This window comes from Coptis chinensis, chromosome 2 (genome assembly GCF_015680905.1).
Source record: "Coptis chinensis isolate HL-2020 chromosome 2, ASM1568090v1, whole genome shotgun sequence".
Lineage (NCBI taxonomy): Eukaryota > Viridiplantae > Streptophyta > Magnoliopsida > Ranunculales > Ranunculaceae > Coptis > Coptis chinensis.
This window is the reverse complement of record NC_141457.1, coordinates 110801979-110823931: the sequence shown is the minus strand read 5'-3', so window position 1 is coordinate 110823931 and position 21953 is coordinate 110801979. Positions and strand designations below refer to the sequence as shown.

Below are 21953 nucleotides of genomic sequence, written 5' to 3'. Positions count from 1 at the left end.
GCTAGTTGCTGGAAATGAGGATGAAGATAATGATCTCTCGAGAATGAGATCGAAGTTCTTTACGATCACATTAGCCCAATACTTTATGTAGCGCCTTCTAAGGATTAAAATCAATGGACTACTGTAAAGTCAAAAAGAAGCAAATGGATCTAAGAGCGTTCTTCAAGAGAAATAGAGCCTACGCTTGTAATGATGAAGAAAGTAAAGTCGCTAACAAAAACAAAAAGATGATAAATCTTGAGGACTACACCAAAAAAAAATTGGATGATACTTTGGGACTCACTTATGTGTGTTGTGCCTACGAAGGTTTCTTTTGCAACTATGAGAAAGCGCAGACTCATCTTAGGAAAGATCATCCTAAGATTGTTAAAGAAATCATGACTAGGAAGTAGGACTACTTTCTTAGGTTCGATTGTAGAATGACTAATATGTTATCTTATACATCACTACTACAAAAAAGGGCATTAGCCACGGTAGGTGAAATAGTATATACCACTGTGTTTATAATAAAAGTGGGTAATAGTCATTTACCACGGTACATTTCGCATTTCTAATCTAGGTAGGGGTGTATACGGGGCGGGCCGGGTCAACCGCGGGTCAAATAGTGATGGGGCGGGGCGGGCGGGTTGAAGTGTCATGTCTTAGTACCATCACCCGGGCCGTTGGGTCAGTTTACGGGGCGGGTTTTAGGCGGGTCATCTGGGTCGGGTGGAAATTACCATTTTAACCCAATTTCACTAAAAAAAAAACTTTCTAATTCTGCAAGTAATATATTTCCAATTCACAGCATAGAGAAAAAATGGAATCAATCAATAAAAAATAAACAAAAATAAAAAAACTTGAATTTGAACCCAAAACCATATCTGTAAATTTGAAACTTATTTATCGTGATTTACCATTTGTAAATTGATTATTTTTCATAGCATGATAAAATGAAGATGGGAGCGAGGATCTATGGTATAAAACAATAAAATATAAACTAAAAGAATTCGAAATGAATACAAGGATGAATGATTTATCTTCTCAAAAATTCGAAAGTTGAATTTGAACTTTTGATATTTTCCCAATGTTCAAACTTGAATATGTGAAATTAATGTTGAACTCATAAGTTTGTATTCATATCTCTCAAATTCTTACAAAAGTTAAAAGAAATTATAAACAAAATACAAAAATATTAGAGTTAGAGTCTTGAAATTGTACGGGTCAACGGGGTTGGCTCAACGGCTTTTGACACGGTGCGGGTCGGGCGGCTTGACGGGTCGGGTTTGAGCATAGAACCTACACCCATAGCCCGACCGTATAAAAACGGTGGCGGGGCGGGGCAGGTCTATTTTCGGGTCGGTGCGGATTTGGGTGGCGGGTGAAGACCGGGTACCCTACCGGATGATGGGTCAACGGTTTTTTTTTACACTCCTAAATCTAGGTACAAGCAAAAGCCACTGTTTACGTGATATAGTGGTAAATAATATCCCATATACCACGGTACTACCAAATATCGCCAATTTGTTTTTAGATATTCGAATTCCCCACTGTTTCTTGGAAAAAGGTGGTTTATGTTTTTCTTAAAATTACACCTACCGTGGATAAAGGGGGTCTCCAAAACTCCAAAACCACTCGATTGAAAAACCAAAAATTAAACTGAAAATAGGGCAAAAAAAACATAGCGCTAAAACCCCCTATTTTCAATCGTCACTGGGTTTCTGCTCTATCTCTCTCCTAGAATTTTCCCAATCGCGTTCATCATATAGGAAAATCTATCTCTCGCCTGGATACAGTTGCAAGGCTGGTCCTTCCAAAAAATTGTCATGCTCAGTTCGTATTTGATTCGCTTCCTTTTCAATTCATCCGGTAAGAGTTTATCGTTTTTAGTTCGATTTTGATGTGTTTCTTTTTACTGATCCTTTGAGAAATCCTCACGTGTCTTCTTGGCAATTAAATTTGAAAGAGTTGTTCTATTTCTGTTCTTTCCTTGTTGGTTTGGAAAAAATTATTGTAGTTCTACCGATTTGAAACTTAGATTACATCCTCTATAAGTTGTCTTCTTATTAATTTCTTAATTTGCGTAACTGGAAATATTGTGTTGTTTGGGTGGTGCTATCTTTCTGTTTTGGGTTTTCAGTCCATCTATAAAGTGTTTGACTAAAGGTCACAGTAATGCTGTATAGTTTATTGGTTTTCATAGCCATTGTTTTTCTGTCCCTCTTTGTCGTAGCAGTAGAAATATAGAAGCAAGATGGTCTATACTATGTAAGATAATTAAGTTAACTTTGAACTAACTAAGCCTGCATAGGAAACTGGCTTGGGGGTTTTTATTGCAACTGTTTAGGTTATTTGAATTAGCGTCTACTTTGATTTGTTGGTCAGGATAATTTAGTTAGTTAGTTTTTTTTTTTGAGAAAGCATGGTTTGCTGGTTTGATTAATATATGCATCGATCTTTATAGCACCTTTTGTTCATGGATTTTTGTCTGTAGCTGAGTAGCTCTATTTGAGTGTAATTAAGAATAGTTAAAAGAGTATAAGACTATTATTGGAGAAGCAGAGAATTATTCAGGAAGTGGTTACCCCTTTAGTTTCTAGTTTGTCTTTAGCCTTTACTAACTTACATGCACTGACATGTATTACTAATATTTCTGGATTGATATAACGCTTATGCTTAAGGGTGTGTCTTTGGTGTTTTCCTTCCTGTGCAGAAGTGTGGAGACATGGTTAAGCAGTGTTTCCACAATGTCCATTGTTTATACTCTTTTGCTCGGCAGTTTGGATGCATGGTTAGCTTCAATTTATGCTATGCGTACAATCTATTTGGTTTTCCTTTTGATGCATTCATCTTAGATCCATTTTTTCTGGCCATGCTATGTCTTAGCATTAAAGCCTTACTTCAAAGGTTACCACTTGTAAAAATAAGATAATGTCAATTTGGTTGGAGAAACAACACCTTGATCACGGAGGTGAGCTTGTTTGTTTAACTCATGTGGTTTATAGAAGACTAATGTATGTTATTGATTTTCAGTAGTATCTAGGCATGTGAATAAGATGTTTTTTTTCATGAACATGATAATTTAGAAACTAGCTTTAGTTGTCTACATGTATACAGACCATGTGTATAGTTTAGATATTAGGATAAGGAAAAGGAAAAGGAAAAAGAAAAGAGCTACACCATTACATTGATTGACTTAGGTTTGATTTTCCTTTATGTGTTATGTGGGAAATTGTTAGGAATCATCAATAGACTTTGAAAGAAGCAGGTTAATGTGCTTGTAAAAGTAAGTGCAGGAAGTTCACTTTGTTTTGATTTTGTTCTATGTGTGTGTCCATGTGTTGCTGCACCTATCGTGGAAAATGTAGTTTTAATTTTAGTTTTATGGCTATTGTTGTGGTGGAGGTGGTGGGGTTCATGGGTCGAAGTTGTATTGGAATATGCAAAGGAGCGGTTGTACGTTATCACAAGGAGACGCGTAATGAGGGCTGTTGTGGTTTTTGCACTGTGGAGCTCTTATTGAAAGACCCTATAGAGACCACCTTTTGCTCCTGAACAAAGTGCAAGAAGACATTTTGTTAACACTCAAGATATAATCAGTCCTTGCACTGCATAAGCATTGCTAGGTCTTTTATCTATTAACATTGGTCGGCTTGTAAGTTGTAAGAATGCTAATTTTTTTAATTATACTTGTGCTCTGTAAACGAATTGGTTCTTTTTTGTTTTCCTTCATCTTATTTAATTGTTTCATGAGTTAAGTGTGATAGCTTGCAAGTTCTCACAACTTTGTTTTCCTTTGGTCGACTAGAGTCTGATTTTCTCATTGGATACAAAATCACAAGATAGGGATATCAAGAAACACAACAAGGATTGTGGTTTCTTAGGCTTGTGTCACGAGGAAGTGTCTTAACCAGTTTGCTAACTCCAGAAGTAGGTACTTCGACTAAGGTATGTTGTCACATATCACATTGCTGACATAAAGATTTTTTGTAGTTTAATGTGGTTTTTGTTTATCTAATTGACTATATATATATCACTTGATATATATTTAGAAGAGCCTAATGTGTATGTATCTTTGATGTATAGTAGTTGATATATTCAAAGTGGTTGACATTATTTTTTTCTCAACTTAAGATACTTTTTTCTCCATAATATCATATATTTTAGCAGTTTTTTCTTAGCTCTTGATTGATCATTGATCGTGCGGATGACAAAATTAACACTCCGAGGAGATAGCTACACACAAGATAAATTTGATTTTGTTCGACTTGAAATTTTGAATTTCATCCAAAGATAATCCGATCGAGCCGACTGTGGGGTCTTAACTAGGTTTGGACCTCTTCAAGGTTTGGGGATAGATCTCACCGTTTGTATATTGGCACTGTCAAACTTTTTGATGTATAGATGGAACAAGTATGTTACTTTTTAGATATTTTGGAAAGATCTATTGAATCGAAAAAGTTATCAAATTATTTTAGTAATTCATTGTTGTGTTGGATGTCTAAATTTGTTTATTTTGTTTGTTGCGCTATGTATTGTTTATATTAGGTAATGTCTTTTTTTAATTTAGTGTGGACATGGTTAAAATGGGCAGGTGCGGGTTATCAATAATTTTACAGGTTAAAAATGATGAAAATCAAATATTCAGGGTTTTTATTTATTTTTTTTTTAAAAAATATACTCATATAAACCACAGTTTTAACTAAACCGTGGTAATTGTTCAATATTTCCCACGGTTCATAACGAATATTGCAAATAGTACGGACTATTTACCACGGTTTCGGATACCATAATACCACTGTTTTGTCCAAAACCGTGGTAAATAAGATATACTTAATACCACGGTTTTATTAAAAGTATTTGTCACGGTGGCTATTACCACGGTTTCGAAATAGTGGTTAATGAGCTTTTATGTAGTAGTGCATATTAGGCTTGAAGCCTGTTGGTATAATGTTTTCGTGTTCCTCCTTTTAATGATCTAACTCTTAGAGAGGCTTGTAAGGTTTAACTTTTTGCAATAATAACAGGTGGGGGTTGTTGGGGAATAACAATTCCAATCGATCCCCACTACTAAGATAACTTGCAATATGGAACAAACAACTACTCCAGACAAATTCTAAATTTCGACTACAACCAACAACAAGCCCAACCTTCCAAGCAATCAACAACTATCACCAACAAGTAATAATAATGCAAAGAAGATAAAACATACTACAACACAAAGATGTAACGTGGTTCGGCCAATGATGCCTACTTCTACAAGAACTAATCTTTTTATAACTTGGGAAGGAATATTGCAATCACTCCTCTCAAGTCTCTCTACCTTATTAGATTACTCATCTCTCTTTACATGTTTTTCTCTCTGCAAAAGTTATCTCTCAATCTTGATCTCTCTCAAAATTGGGTTTATTTTTCGTGACTTATTGTGTTTTTATACTCAACTTTGTAATTTCACGGTTACTGTAGAAATAAAAACTGCAAGTTTAGGCATGGGCGCGGGCGCGCTCTCGGCAAGGCCAATTCAAGCGCGCATGCCCTCAAAAGTCCAGTAACATTGTTTCGCGAGAGGCTGAAAAAAAAACTATCATCTTTTTCACGACAAGAGCGCAGCGCACCTTGGGCAAGGCCAATTTGAGCATGCACGCTCAGACTTCTTCACACGAATAGTACTGCTTTAAGGAATAACTCCAACAGGTGTCTGCTTTAACCCCAGTTTAAGTTTAAAATAATAATAATAATTAAAGCTACTTGAGTCATAATTATATGCCGACGCTAGCTAAAATCAAAATTAAAACTCAATATTATCCTTTGTGCCCCTGTCAAGTAATCTTGTCGCGCTGTGGTGGACATTGGAGCACCGTGACATTAACGTCATTCCAAACGTCACATTGCTTATTCCAAATCTATCTATAGTTGAGCAGTTGACTATATATTCCACTCACCCACTGAAGATAATTTCAGATCAATCCAAAGCAAAATCATAAGATAAATATGGCAAAGATAGAGAAGATAAAATTGGGTTCTCAAGGCCTTGAGGTTTCTAGACAAGGTCTAGGATGTATGGGGATGTCGGCAATTTACGGTCCTGCAAAGCCCGAATCCGACATGATAGATCTAATTCACCATGCCATCGATAAAGGCATTACTTTCCTCGACACATCCGACGTGTACGGTCCATTCACAAGTGAAATCCTCCTAGGCAAAGCTCTCAAAGACATTCGCAACAAAGTGGAGTTAGCTACAAAGTTTGGTACCGATTTGGCCAATTTTGCAATTGGTAAAATGAGCGTACGTGGAGATCCTGCTTTTGTTAGAGCAGCCTGTGAAGCTAGTTTGAAGAGGCTACAAGTTGATTGCATCGATCTTTATTACCAACATCGTGTTGATACCGGAGTTCCTATTGAAGTAACGATAGGAGAACTGAAGAAATTAGTTGAAGAAGGGAGAATTAAATATATTGGTTTGTCTGAAGCATCTGCTTCAACAATTAGAAGAGCACATGCGGTGCATCCAATTACTGCTGTACAGTTAGAATGGTCTTTGTGGACAAGAGACGTCGAGGAAGAAATTGTTCCTGTTTGTAGAGAACTTGGTATTGGAATTGTTGCTTATAGTCCTTTAGGAAGGGGGTTTCTTTCCTCAGGTGCAAAGCTGGTTGAGAACTTGTCTGAGGGTGATTTTCGAAAGCACCTACCAAGGTTTCAACCTGAGAATCTGGAGCATAACGAACTTATATTCAATCTCATAAATGAGATAGCTCTTAAAAAGGGATGCACTCCATCGCAGCTTGCTTTGGCATGGGTTCATCACCAGGGGAATGATGTGTGTCCAATTCCAGGCACTACTAAAATTGACAATCTCAATCAAAATATTGGTGCTCTAGCTGTTAAGCTTTCACCTGAAGAGATGGCTGAGCTTGAAGGTTTAGCTTCGGAAGACGCTGTTAAGGGCGAAAGATATGGAACGGGTATAAGGACTTGGAAGGAATCAGATACTCCGGAATTGTCTTCATGGAAGAGTGACTGAAGATAATTGATATTGGGAACTGGCTTTACAAGTTTTGGTGATGTGTTTTTTCTTTACGTTCAGTGTGAGTGTTAGTGTGCATTCTTTTTGTTTCAATAAAGCAGTATGTTTATGCGAACAAACTCTTGGATTTTTAATTTATTTCGTACCCAATTATCTGCAATGGACGATATCTAATTAACTCTTGGATATCTAATATTTTCCATTTTTAATTAACTCTTGGATATCTAATATTATCGATAAACATTTGCAAATTCCTCTGAGAAGGACAGCTACTGCTTCCCTGATTGTTTTCATTTAACTGCTCCCTCTTGAATTCAATAGACTGTAGTCCATTCGTTTTCTCTGATATGCATTTGTGAATGTCTTCTTTGCTGACCACCCCATCTTCACCCTCTTAATTAAGCTTTTACAGTTTTACACCAACCTCAAATACGTCCACTAAGAACTTCGCATTGGGTTGGTTGATCCGTCAGTAGTGGTAATGAAATCAACGGCATGCTGGTGGCAATTGCCTCTAACACTTGAATCCACTCGCACTGAATTAAGAAGCACGCTATGGCTGGGTGTTACAACACGTTTGCTTGAGAGCACCATCGCACTGCTAGCACCATCGCCCTGCTATCCCCTCCCATCCATTTGGTTCTATACCCAATTTGTAATTTACCCGAGCCGTCTGTAACTTCATATTCTGTAACTTCATTGCAATGTGATGCAAGACAATAAGGTAGTATTAGGTTTCTATTTTTTTTTTTTTTTTTTTTTTTTTGTAGTTCTAGAATTAGGATATAATTAGTCTTTATGATTTAGCTATTCCTAAATAGATTATGAGTCATAGATTAGGCATTAGTATACTTGTAGTAGCATTTCTATTTCAATTACTCTGTAAAAAGAGATCATAGTCTGTAAACAGAGGAATCAATCGTTAATAATAAAAAATTGCAGAGTCTTTTCTCATACCTTAACTTTTAATTCGCTTTTGCTTTGTCACAATGTTCTCCATCTGCTTAGCTAACATGGATAGGTTTCCAAATAAAACCTAGATAACCGAAGCATCTAGCTTCTGTTTGCCATTGGATGCAAGTGTGCTCCAAACCCCGCTTGTCTTCGTTGCATTTCCTACATAGGTTTCCATCAAAGATAGAACTCACTATGGATCCTAATAATCTAATATCAACATCCATAGACAGGAACAATCGATTGTGGGCAAATTTAGTTGTTGCAATAATGGGGGCTCCAAGGATGTTAGCATGGATGTGGTTGACCATGGGACCATGGGAGGCATTTCGAAGGGAGTTTATTATTATTCTTTCAATCAAGGTAAAATTTTATTAATAACAAGTTTTACAAATAATTAAGACAAGCGTGGAACAAGCTGTGCTGCAAATTCTTTCTGAATGACAAATCCTATCCTCCTAAATACAAACTCGTTCAAACATTTGGAACGGAGTTGGTTATGTAATATACATCGTTTTCTAACTAGTGAAATGAACTAGGATTCTGGGAAACACTTACTTCACTGCCTTCTCTAGACATAAGGGTTTTCCATTTATAGTTGGACAACAACAAATCTTATAGGCCGGAGTGGTAGTAGATGTTGTAAAGTACACAGGATTGAATTCAAAGCATCATAGCACAATTGAAGTTGTGTTTCACCGCAAAACCAACTAACCATGGGAGAGAGGGATTATGCACAAATTGCACGTCAATATGTTTGTTGAGATGCACGATCGACATAAAGCAAAAACACTAATAAACAGATTTGCAGTGGATGCCTAAGAGTGTTTTCTCCAAACACTCTGGTCTCTGGAGTCCTTGTGCTATGTTTGGAATGATAGTTGGTGGTGAAGATGAAATGCAATTAACTATTTTCGCCTAATGCAATATATTTTGTGATATTCTGTTATGACATGGAGACGATTGTATGTGCACAAATACTAATCCATGAAAGAGGACAATAGCATAATTATGAATGATAAAATAAAAACAACAACAACAACGACAAAACAATTAAGCAGTTCTTAGATTAAGTTTACGACTCAAACCAAGAACCCCGTATGACTTGAGGGCTTTGGCCGACTAGACCCTCTCATGTAGTGAGGGGCGGGCCTATGAGGGGCAATGCTAAATTTGGGAATCCCTAACTCTCACCTCAGCCCTCTCTTTAAAGAATTGAGGGCTGGGTTTTAGGGCCGGGCTAGAGAGCCGGATTTGATTACTATTTTAAACTCTTTATTTACAGTATAATCTTGCTAAATTGATACGTGATAAAGTAATTATCAAGTTAAGTTTAAATAATAGGTTTTCTCAATCTTGACTTTGGTTAATAATTTGGATAAAATTTATAAGATAGTAATATTCAAAAGTTTTGTTCTTAGGTTTTATGTGTCGTTGTATTCCATGAATCAATAAGAAATGTATATGAGACTAAAAATATGATATGGTGTTGTAGGTTGTAGAATAACTTCTGTTTGATTAGTTGAAGTTGATTAACTTCATTACTATATACCAAGGATCATATCACATCACTCTGATTTATATTTTATTATTGCTTATACATGGAGAAGTGACCCAGGTTCATATCCCGACAATAGAACAATTTGTTATTTTAAACTAGATTTTTCATGTAACGTTGGAGGAGTCTACACAAAGCACTAACTTACGTAAAACATATTTTTCATTTTGCTATTTATACAATTACGTACTTTTTAACAAAATATAAATAAAATTACATAAAAAAGTTGCGAGGGCCTTAATGCGGGCCTTCTGAGGGCCTTTGAAGGTCAAGCTAAGGGCCGCCCTCATGCTTTCACATCTTGGTCCTTACCCTCCCCTCAAAACGTGAGGGCCGAGCTGGGCCGAGGGTCTTTTTTACACTCCTAATTCCACTTCTATCAATCAATTCTTTATTCTCTCAACAAACACTTTATACTCTCATGACAAACATCTACCTTCTTCTCCATCTAAAAAAAAACACTTCAACTATAAACTTGTAAATATTTTTGAGATCTCGTTGTTTCCATGTTTGAGCTAGTTAGTTTGTGTGTTGTGATTAGGGATTTAAGATGTGAGAAAACATCTTATTCTCTCATGACAAACACTCTTCTCACTTTACAATCTACTTTTTCCACTTTCAAATTTGAAGTTCTTGTTGATTGAAGAATAATTAGGTCGATTTTGACACTGGTTCAACAAACAATTGAACAACAATAGAATTTCCTATTCAAATGTTTGAATATTATGTTAATTAATCGTGTGATTTATCTCGATTTCAATATTGTTGTCGTAAATGATATTTTTAAGTTGGGACTTGAGAGTAGTAGTCCAATACACATACAAACACTACTATGCATGTGTATGTATACCAACATGCACACACCATTATGTATTTGTATAACAGACATGCAAACATCATTACGCATGTGTATAACACGCATGCAAACACTACTATGCATATGTAATATCACACATGCACACACCATTATGTATATATGTGTATACAGGGACGGATGCAGGATTCAACAATAGGGGGGCTGCTAATACTAATTCTCACTATTTATTTATTTATTTTTATTATTATTATTTTTTTTGTTGGAGTGAACAGTTACCACTGTACTTTTGGGTTTTGAGCAAAATTAAGGGGGGCTCTGACCGGGTCGATAACTCATAGATCCCCCTGTGTGTATAATAATACACATGCAAACAAGATCTTATCGTGTGTATTAAAACATGCATACACCTCTTTGCATGTTAATCCGTTGCTAAAATTTGAATCGCCCATTCTCTATAATTAAATATGGTTCCCAAAAATTGGTGGAGGCAGATGAATAAAGAAAGAAAAGAGAAAAGTGGTAAAACAAAGTAGAGACACGTTTTTGTCTAAAATCATCAAAGTTGAGGGCTGAAATGTCATTAAACAAAAACTATTCTTGAGCCATAATTATATGGCGACCCTAACTAATCCTACCTATATTAATATCTGTTTCTCCCAAGATGTTCATAGTGAGCCACATCAGCAAAGTTTTTAAAATAGTCCCTATTTGAAAAATAATTACTTGCCTTCTTACCAAACTAACCCTGAATTTGGCCTGCTCTCTAATTTAATATAAATTAAAATTGTCCTTTCATGTGTTATGCTAAAACAAAAAACAAAGCTACGCATTATTTCATTATTTCATTATTTCAAATGTACGGAATTAGTTATTAGTTAATAGATATAGATATGTATTAGTTAATAGATATGGATATGGATTAGTTAATGGATCATGATATGTATTACTTATTGGATATGGATATGTTAAACTTCCAAGTGCTTCCCTTAAATATAGGCCCAGACATGATGGGTTTAAGAATAACAGGCCCGGCCCCAGGTCGGGCTGCATGGCTAGTACCAAAATTAAAACTCTTTGAGGCCATAATTATATGCCGGCCCTAACTAAAACCAAAATTAAAACTCAATATTGTACTAATTAGCATTAACGTCATTCCGAACGTCACCTTACTTATTCCAAATCTATCTATAGTCAAGTAGTTGACTATATATTCCACTCACCCACTGAAGATAATTTCAGATCAATCCAAAACAAAATCATTAAGATGGCAAAGATAGAGAAGATGAAGTTGGGTTCTCAAGGCCTTGAGGTTTCTAAACAAGGTCTAGGATGTATGGGGATGTCGGCATTTTACGGTCCTCCAAAGCCCGAATCCGACATGATAGATCTAATTCACCATGCCATCGATACAGGCATTACTTTCCTCGACACATCCGACATGTACGGTCCATTCACAAATGAAATCCTTCTGGGCAAAGCTCTCAAAGACATTCCCAACAAAGTGGAGTTAGCTACAAAGTTTGGTGTCCATTTCGCCGATGGGAAAATTAGCATACGTGGAGATCCTGCTTATGTTAGAGCAGCCTCTGAAGCTAGTTTGAAGAGGCTACAAGTTGATTGCATCGATCTTTATTACCAACATCGCATCGATACCGGAGTTCCTATTGAAGTAACGATAGGAGAACTGAAGAAATTAGTTGAAGAAGGGAGAATTAAATATATTGGTTTGTCTGAAGCATCTGCTTCAACAATTAGAAGAGCACATGCGGTGCATCCAATTACTGCTGTACAGTTAGAATGGTCTTTGTGGACAAGAGACGTCGAGGAAGAAATTGTTCCTGTTTGTAGAGAACTTGGTATTGGAATTGTTGCTTATAGTCCTTTAGGAAGAGGGTTTCTTTCCTCAGGTGCAAAGCTGGTTGAGAACTTGTCTGAGGGTGATTTCCGAAAGCACCTACCGAGGTTTCAACCTGAGAATCTGGAGCATAACGAACTTATATTCGATCTCGTAAATGAGATAGCTCTTAAAAAGGGATGCACTCCATCGCAGCTTGCTTTGGCATGGGTTCATCACCAGGGGAATGATGTGTGTCCAATTCCAGGCACTACTAAAATTGAAAATCTCAATCAAAATATTGGTGCTCTAGCTGTGAAGCTTTCACCTGAAGAGATGGCTGAGCTTGAAGGTTTAGCTTCGGAAGAAGCTGTTAAGGGCGGAAGATATGGAGCGGTTTCAAGGACTTGGAAGGATTCGGATACTCCGGAATTGTCTTCATGGAAGAGTGAGTGAAGATAATTGATATTGAGAACTGGCTTTACAAGTTTTGGTGATGTGTGCCTACTTTTCTTTATGTTCAGTGTGAATGTTAGTGTGGGTTCTTTTTGTTTCAATAAGCAGTATGTTTATGCGAACAAACTATTGGAATTTTAATTTAATTTCGTAGCCAATTATCTGCCTAGACGTATTTGTTTCTCTGATATGCATTTGTGAATGTCTTCTTTGCTGACTTCCCCATCTTCACCCTCTTAATTAAACTTTTACAGTTTTACACCCACCTCAAATACGTCCACTACAAGCTTCGATTGGTTATTTTATCCGTCAATAGTGGTAATGAAATCAATTGCATGCTGGTTGCAATTGCCTCTAACACTTGAATCCACTCGCACTGACTTCAGAAGCACGCTATGGGCCTATGGCTGGGTGTTACAACACGTTTGCTTGAGAGCACCATCGCACTGCAATCCCCTCCCATCCATTTGGTTCTATACCCAATTTGTAATTTGTCTGTAACTTCATTGCAATGTGATGCAGGACAATAAGGTAGTATTAGGTTTCTATTTTTTTTCATATAGTTCTAGAATTAGGATATAATTAGTCTTTATGATTTAGCTATTCCTAAATAGATTATGAGTAATAGATTAGGCTTTAATACTTTTAGTAGCATTTCTATTTAATTACTCTGTAAAAGGAGATCGTAGTCTGTACACAGGGGAATCAATCGTTAATAATAAAAATTTGCATAGTTTTTCTCATACCTTAACTTTTAATTCGCTTCCACTTTGTCACAATATTCTCCATCTGCTTAGCTAACACGGATAGGTTTCCAAATGAAACTTAGATAACCGAAGCATCTAGCTTCAGTTTGCCATTGGATGCAAGCAGTGGCGGACCTATGTAGAGGCCAGGTAGGGTGTAGGCCCCCCCTAACATGTGAAAAAAAAAAGGGTTTTATAGATCTGCATCCCTATTTTGAAACGAAATTAGACTTGCCCCCCCCCCCCAAAAAAACACACACCGTGAAATGTCGTCTCTGTTATCTCATGGTGAAATGTCTTAACTATCCTTTTTGGTTATCTTAGAATGGGAGTGTTTTTCTTGTTCCAGGTTTGTATTAGGAGGGCAAGTCTAAATAAAATAGTAAAGTTGGGGGTGTTTATCTAATTATAAGTTTATATTGGGGGTGCAAGTCTAAATAAAAAATTTGTAAGTAGTGTAATTCAAGTGTAGTTATTCTAGTTGTACTTATAGTCTTGACTGACTGAAAACCAATTAGAACTTTGAGTTAGAACTGTGAGTTATGAATGACAAACTTGATGTACTTTTGTCATTAATGGTCTGGAGTTATAGAGTTAGGTTTTAGGTAAAAATGAATGTTTTTTACACAAATGTACAACTAGAATGTTTTTTACACAAAGGGTTGTTAGGACATTTCACCACGAGATAATAGAAACATTTCACGGTATGTGAGTTTGGAGGGAGGGGGGGCAAGTTTAATTTCGTTTCAAAATAGGAGTGCACATCTATAAAAACCCAAAAAAAAAGTAGTAGTACTTGTTTAAACCCGCAATGCTACTTTGTTTGTCAATACTAAGGCTTTTGCCTTCTCAGATGCATAGCTATTTTGTTTACCATACCTTCTCAGTGTATATTGTTCCACAGTGTAAAAAAAAAACAAGTACTTGCTTAGGTTCCGCACTGTACTAATCACTAGGCCCCTCCTGGAGACAATTTTTGGCTCCGCCACTGGATGCAAGTGTGCTCCAAACCCCGCTTGTCATCGCCCCATTTCCTACATAGGTTCCCATCAAAGATAGAACTCACTATGGATCCTAAAAATCTAATATCAACATCCATGGACAAGAGCAATCGATTGTGGGCAAATTTAGTTGTTGCAATGGGGGCTCCAAGGTCGTTAGCATGGAGGTGGCTGACCATGGGACCATGGGAGGCATTTGGAAGGGAGTTTATTATTATTATTATTTCAATCAAGTGGAAATTTTATTAATAACGAGTTTTACAAATAATTAAGACAAACGTACAACAAGTTGTGCCGCAACTCTTTTCTGAATAACAAATCCTATCCTCATAAATACAAACTCGTTCGAACATTTGGAACGAAGTTGATTATGTAATATACATCATTTTCTAACTAGTGAAATGAACTAGGATTACGGAATATATATATATATATATATATATATATATATATATATATATATATATATATATATATATATATATATATATTTTAATAAGTAATCTTTATTGATGAACTTGGGCATATCACATAGTACAGGCAAGTGAGTGAGATCCTCACAAGGCCTACTGAGAGGCTTACATTATCAAATGTTGGTAACCCCAAGAGCGGATCCCATAATAACCGAGTGCCAGCTTAAAACCAAGTCTCTGAAATGATAATTGCTCCTGTGTGCCACCGAAGACATCCAATACCAGAGGAAACCTTTCATTCAATCATTGCTATTGGGAAACACTTACTTCACGTTCTCTAGATATCAAGATTTTCCATTTATAGTTGGACAACAACAAATCTTATAGGAGTGGTAGTAGATGTTGTAAAGTGCACAGGATTGAATTCAAAGCATCATAGCACAATTGAAGTTGTGTTTCACCGCAAAACCAACTAACCATGGGAGAGAGGGATTGTGCGCAAATTGCACGTCTATATGGTTGTTGAGATGCACAGATGCGACATAAGCACAAACACTAATAAACATATTTGTAGTGGAGACCGAAGAGTACGTATTTTCTCCAAACACTCTGGTCTCTGGAGTCCTTGTGCCATGTTTGGAATGATAGTTGGTGTTGAAGCTGGAATGCAATTAATTGTTTTCGCCTAATGTAATTTTGTGATATTCTGTTACGACATGGAGACGATTGTATGTGCACAAATACTAATCCAAGAAAGAGGACAATAGCATAATTATGAATGATCAAATAAAAACAATAACAACAACAACAACAAAACAAAAGAACAATTAAGCAGTTCTCAAATTAAGTCTACGACTCAAACCATGAAGCTCGTATGACTTGAGGGACATCCCGGCCCAGCCCTCTCATATAGTGAGGGGCGGGCCTATGAGGGCCAATACTAAAATTGTGAAGCCCTAACCCTCACCTCAACCCTCTCTTTAGACCGAGAATTGAGGGCCAGGCCAGAGGGCCGAGTTTAAGGGTCGGGCTAGAGTGTCGGGTTTGATTACTCTCTTAAATTCTTTATTTACAGTATAATTTTGCTAAATTGATACGCGATAAATTAATTATCACTTTTAAATAATAGGTTTTCTCAATCTTGAATTTGGTTAATAATTTGAAAAAATGACCGTTTAGTACCATGAACTTTGCTGGTTTTATCAATTTGGGCCATGAACTTTTTTTTTGAGCAAATTGGGCCATGACCTTTCTCTTTTGTATCAGTTTGGGCCACCGTTACCATTCCGTTACTTCACATGCTTATGTGGCTTGCCGGATGTATATGTGTCCGACCAAATGCTCATGTGTCACCGTTGAAGTGCACACCTAATCACTAGTGATGTGGCATCGAAATTTCAAAGTGTTTCGAACCGAAATTTCACATAAAATTTCAAAGTGTCACCGAAATTTCAAAGATGGCACCAAAAAAACACTATTCACGTGAGCAGTGCTTTTTCCTTAAAAATTAATTCTTTAATTAAAAATGCTATTCACGTGAACAGTGTTTTCACTATTCACGTAATTTTTTTTTTTTTTTTTTGTAATAATCTTTATTTAATCAATTGATTATTACACACACACCAAAAAAAAAAATGTTCACGTGAATAGTGTCTTTTGTTATTTAAATTTGTTTTTTTTGGAAACACTATTCACATGAATAGTGAAAACACTGTTCACGTGAATAGTGTTTTTTAAAAAATATTGTTCGCGTGAATAGTGTCTTTTGTTATTTAAATTTGGGTTTTTTTTTGAAAAACACTGTTCACATGAATAGTGTTTTTTGTTTTTAAAATTTGATTTTTGAAAAAAATATTATTCACGTGAATAGTGAAAAATCACCGGTGACGCCATCTTCCGTTAACACACATTAGCAGACGTTTGTACACATAGGCAGCCGTTTGTACACATCAGCAAATTTTCTAACGAAAATACACCGGTGGCCCAAACTGATACAAAAGAAAAAGGTCATGGCCCAATTTGCTAAAAAAAAAAGTTCTTGAATTGGCCCAAATTGGTAAAACCAGCAAAGTTCATGGTACAAAACGGCCATTTTTTCTAATAATTTTGCTAAAATTGGTAATATAATAAAATTCAGTTCGTTCTTAGGTTTTATGTGCTGATTCGTTCTTAGGTTTTATGTGTCGATGTATTCCATAAATCAATAAGAAATGTATATGAGACCAAAAATATAATATGGTGTTGTAGGTTGTAGAATAACTTGTGTTTGATTAGTTGAAGTTGATTAAAAACTTTATTACAATATACCATATACCAAAAATCATATCACATCATTCTGATTTATATTTTATTCTTGCTTATACATGAAGAAGTGACCCGGGTTCATATCCCGACAATAGAACAATTTGTTATTTTGAACTAGATTTTTCATGTAACGTTGGAGGAGCCTACACAAAGCACTAATTTATGTAAAACATACTTTTCATTTTGCTATTTATACAATTACGTAATTTTTCACAAAATATAAATAAAATTACATAAAAAAAGTTGTGAGGGCCGCCCTCATGCTTTCACATCTAGGCCCTTACCCTCCCCTTAAAACGTGGTGGTCGGGCCAAGCCGAGGGCTTGGGGGCCTTTTTTACACCCCTATTTCCACTTCTATCAATCAATTCTTTATTCTCTCATGACAAACACTTTATTTTCTCATGACAAACATCTACATTTTTCTCCATCTAAAAAAAAACACTTCAACTATAAACTTGTAAATGTTTTTGAGATCTAGTTCGTTGTTTCCATGTTTGAGCTAGTTGGTTTGTGTGTTGTGATTAGTGATTTAAGATGTGAGAAAACATCTTATTCTCTCATGACAAACACTCTTCTCACTTTGCAATCTATTTTTTCACTTTTCAATTCTAAGTTATTGTTGATTGAAGAATAATTGGATCAATTTTGACACTGGTTTGACAAACAATTGAACAACAATTGAATTTCCGATTCAAATATATTCGAATCTTATGTTAATTAATCGTGTGATTTATCTCGATTTCAATATTGTTGTCGTCAATGATATTTTTAAGTTGGGACTTCAGAGTAATAGTCTGATAAACATGCAAACACAACTATGTATGTGTATATCACACCATTATGCATGTGTATAATACACATTCAAACAGTATTATGCATGTCATGTGTATTAAAATATGGATACACCTCTTTGTAGGGGTTGGAATTTGGCCCTAACGACCCTAACCGGTCCTGATCGACCCGACCCTAAGCCCTATAAAGCCCTCATAACTAAAGCCCTCACAGAGTTTAGGGTAGGGCCGGCCCGGCCCTAATGCCTTCTAGGGTAGGTCTAGGGCTAAGGTTCTAAAACATAGACCCGACCCTAATTCAGCCCTCATTAGCCCGGCCCTAACCAAGCCCTAACCGGCCCTGTTTCACACTTTCACTATAAATACACATACCATAATTGTCCTACTATTTGTTAAATATTTCTAATTAAAATAACATTATCTTTTGTAATTTATCACTTACACCCAAGGGTACTTCCAATAACTTGTCTTATATAACAAAAACTTGTCAACTTAGCAGCCATGAAGAACAATGAGCACTAGCCTAATAAAAAATAAGACTTTATTCCTTTGATCATCAAGTCAAAGTTCAGAACTTATTATTCTCAATTTCTTTTCCCACTTACTTCTTAGAAATTATATTTTTATTCACATCCAAGCCAAGTCTAGAACTAAATGTTTCCTTCCACACCATTAAAGCGAAATACAGAGCAGACATTTGTAAGATAAAAACCAAAAAAAACCTTTGTCAGAAAAATGGCATTTGTAATTTCAAACCTTTCTCCATCACTTGTTCAAAAGCCAATATTTTCATTTCCACATACAAAGCTTGAATCACTTTTAAATTAGAAGAAAGGTAATATTATATTTGTTTGAATCTATTATGGAAATAATTTATGATATTGGAAACAGTTTAACAACTTCCATGGCCCTTAACCAAAGCTATTATGTTTCTTCTTTATATCTATTACTTCTTCATTTAAAATGATAATATAATTATTTGTCAATGTATTTCAATGTTAAATGTAATTTTAGTGAGGTTTGAGTACAAGGATGAACAAATTTTGAACTCTGGATGTACTTCAGTTCATTAGATTGTGGATGTGCATTTTAAATTGTTGGACTTATCCAGGATTATTACTAGATTTGTGGGACTTTGAGTTTGTAGATCATTGTACATTTTTGTCATATAAATGAGTTTTAAAACTGATGTAGTAAAAGAAAAAAAAAATATATATAGGCTCCCCTAAATCCCCATACCTAAAGCCTTTAAAGGGGGATTAGGGTAGGGTCGAGGCTTTGAGATTTAGACTTGTGACCCGGCCCGACCCGACCCTATGCTGACTTTAGGGTCGGGCCGACCCAGCCTTAATATTTGAAGGGCTTTAAATGTTTAGGGCCGGGCTAGCCCGACCCGGCCCATTGCCCACCCCTATCTCTTTGTATATAAATTCGTTGCTAAAATCTAAATCATCCATTTTCTGTAATTAAATCTGATTCCTAAAAATTGGTGGAGGGAGATAAATAAAGAAAAAAAAAAAAAATGATCAAACAATGTGGAGATATATTTTTGTCCAAAATCATCAAAGTGGAGGGCAAAATTGTTATTGAACAAAAACTATCATTCTTGAGTTATAATCGAGTGAGCGGAGCAAACGATCTTGGCAGAAATGGAAGTATGCGGACAAAAAACAAGTTAGTTGGTTTCTATCTGTCTGTCATTACCTCTCTCTCTCCCTCTCAAGTAAACCATAACCCTAACTCTCTCTCTCAATCTCCCCACCCATAAACCCATCTTTTCCTCTCTCTTCTCCACCCTCCGCTCACGCCCCACTGCTTAGCAGTTATCTAGTTATATACCGACCCAACTAAAACCAAAATTAAAACTTCTTCGCGGAAGCTACGTAAAATCAAATTTAAAACTCAATATTGTCCAATGGGCCGTTCTCTTTATTGTAATCAGCATTAACGTCATTCCAAACGTCACATTGCTTATTCCAAATCTATCGATATGGTGGACTATATATTCCACTCACCCCCTGAAGATAATTTTCAGATCAATCCAAAACAAAATCATAATAAAGATGGCAAAGATAGAGAAGATAAAATTGGGTTCTCAAGGCCTTGAGGTTTCTAGACAAGGTCTAGGATGTATGGGGATGTCGGCATTTTACGGTCCTGCAAAGCCCGAATCCGACATGATAGATTTAATTCACCATGCCATCGATACAGGCATTACTTTCCTCGACACATCCGACGTGTACGGTCCATTCACAAATGAAATCCTTCTAGGCAAAGCTCTCAAAGACATTCGCAACAAAGTGGAGTTAGCTACAAAGTTTGGTCTCCGTTCCGCCGATGGGACCGATGGGAAAAGAAGCATACGTGGAGATCCTGCTTATGTTAGAGCAGCCTGTGAAGCTAGTTTGAAGAGGCTACAAGTTGATTGCATCGATCTTTATTACCAACATCGCATCGATACAGGAGTTCCTGTTGAAGTAACGATAGGAGAACTGAAGAAATTAGTTGAAGAAGGAAGAATTAAATATATTGGTTTGTCTGAAGCTTCTGCTTCAACAATTAGAAGAGCACACGCGGTGCATCCAATTACTGCTGTACAGTTAGAATGGTCTTTGTGGGCAAGAGACGTCGAGGAAGAAATTGTTCCTGTTTGTAGAGAACTTGGTATTGGAATTGTTGCTTATAGTCCTTTAGGAAGGGGGTTTCTTTCCTCAGGTGCAAAGCTGGTTGAGAACTTGTCTGAGGGTGATATCCGAAAGCACCTGCTACCGAGGTTTCAACCTGAGAATCTGGAGCATAACGAACTTATATTCGATCTCGTAAATGAGATAGCTCTTAAAAAGGGATGCACTCCATCGCAGCTTGCTTTGGCATGGGTTCATCACCAGGGGAATGATGTGTGTCCAATTCCAGGCACTACTAAAATTGAAAATCTCAATCAAAATATTGGTGCTCTATCTGTGAAGCTTTCACCTGAAGAGATGGCTGAGCTTGAAGGTTTAGCTTCGGAAGAAGCTGTTAAGGGTGAAAGATATGGAGCGGGTTATGGGACTTGGAAGGAATCAGATACTCCGGAATTGTCTTCATGGAAGAGTGAATGAAGATAATTGATATTGAGAACTGGCTTTACAAGTTTTGGTTATGTGTGCCTACTTTTCTTTATGTTCAGTGTGAATGTTAGTGTGCGTTCTTTTTGTTTCAATAAGCAGTATGTTTATGCGAACAAACTCTTGGAATTTTAATTTAATTTCGTAGCCAATTATCTGCCTAGGTGTTAAATTTTGTATACATGGTGTTTCTTTAATTTTGTTGAGATCCCACGTATAGATTGTGCATTTCACCTTTTGCACATTTTAGCAAAATATATGAATTAAATTGATTTAGACCGAAAATATATGAATTAAATCTACTCTGACAAGGACTTCCCTGATTGTTTTCATTTTAACTGCTCCCTCTTGAATTCAATGGACTGTAGTCCATTTGTTTTCTCTGATATGCATTTGTGAATGTCTTCTTTGCTGACCACCCCATCTTCACCCTCTGAATTAAGCTTTTACAGTTTACACCAACCTCAAATACGTCCACTACAAGCTTCACATTGGTTGGTTGATCCGTCAATAGTGGAAATGAAATCAACGGCATGCTGGTGGCAATTGCCTCTAACACTTGAATCCACTCGCACCGAATTAAGAAGCACGCTATGGCTAGGTGTTACAACATGTTTGCTTGAGAGCACCATCGCACTGCTATCCCCTCCCATCCATTTGGTTCTATACCCAAATTGTAATTTACCCGAGCCGTCTGTAACTTCATATTCTGTAACTTCATTGCAATGTGATGCAGGACAATAAGGTAGTATTAGGTTTCTATTTTTTTTTTGTTGTTCTAGAATTAGGATATATAATTAGTCTTTATGATTTAGCTATTCCTAAATAGATTATGAGTCAAAGATTAGGCATTAGTATACTTTTAGTAGCATTCCTATTTCAATTACTCTGTAAAAGGAGATCATAGTCTGTAAACAGGGGAATCAATCGTTAATAATAAAAATTTGCAGAGTTTTTTCTCA

General features: G+C 36.3%; 1 long non-coding RNA gene and 3 pseudogenes across 4 annotated transcripts; all 4 read left to right on the top strand.

The window, feature by feature from the left end:
• Positions 1-1584: 1584 nt before the first annotated feature.
• LOC147520588 (uncharacterized) lies at positions 1585-4121 on the top strand. Its single transcript, XR_015214437.1, has 3 exons — positions 1585-1848; positions 2693-2770; positions 3385-4121. It is a non-coding gene; the product is annotated as an uncharacterized LOC147520588 (long non-coding RNA).
• A 1673-nt stretch (positions 4122-5794) lies between these two features.
• LOC147520587 (putative aldo-keto reductase 2 pseudogene) lies at positions 5795-7127 on the top strand (annotated as a pseudogene). Its single transcript, XR_015212702.1, has one exon. The product of XR_015212702.1 is annotated as a putative aldo-keto reductase 2 pseudogene (transcript).
• Positions 7128-11262: 4135 nt separating this feature from the next.
• LOC147520586 (putative aldo-keto reductase 2 pseudogene) lies at positions 11263-12796 on the top strand (annotated as a pseudogene). Its single transcript, XR_015212699.1, has one exon. The product of XR_015212699.1 is annotated as a putative aldo-keto reductase 2 pseudogene (transcript).
• A 7106-nt stretch (positions 12797-19902) lies between these two features.
• On the top strand, positions 19903-21953 carry LOC147520585 (putative aldo-keto reductase 2 pseudogene; annotated as a pseudogene). Its single transcript, XR_015212698.1, has 2 exons — positions 19903-21047; positions 21616-21953. The product of XR_015212698.1 is annotated as a putative aldo-keto reductase 2 pseudogene (transcript).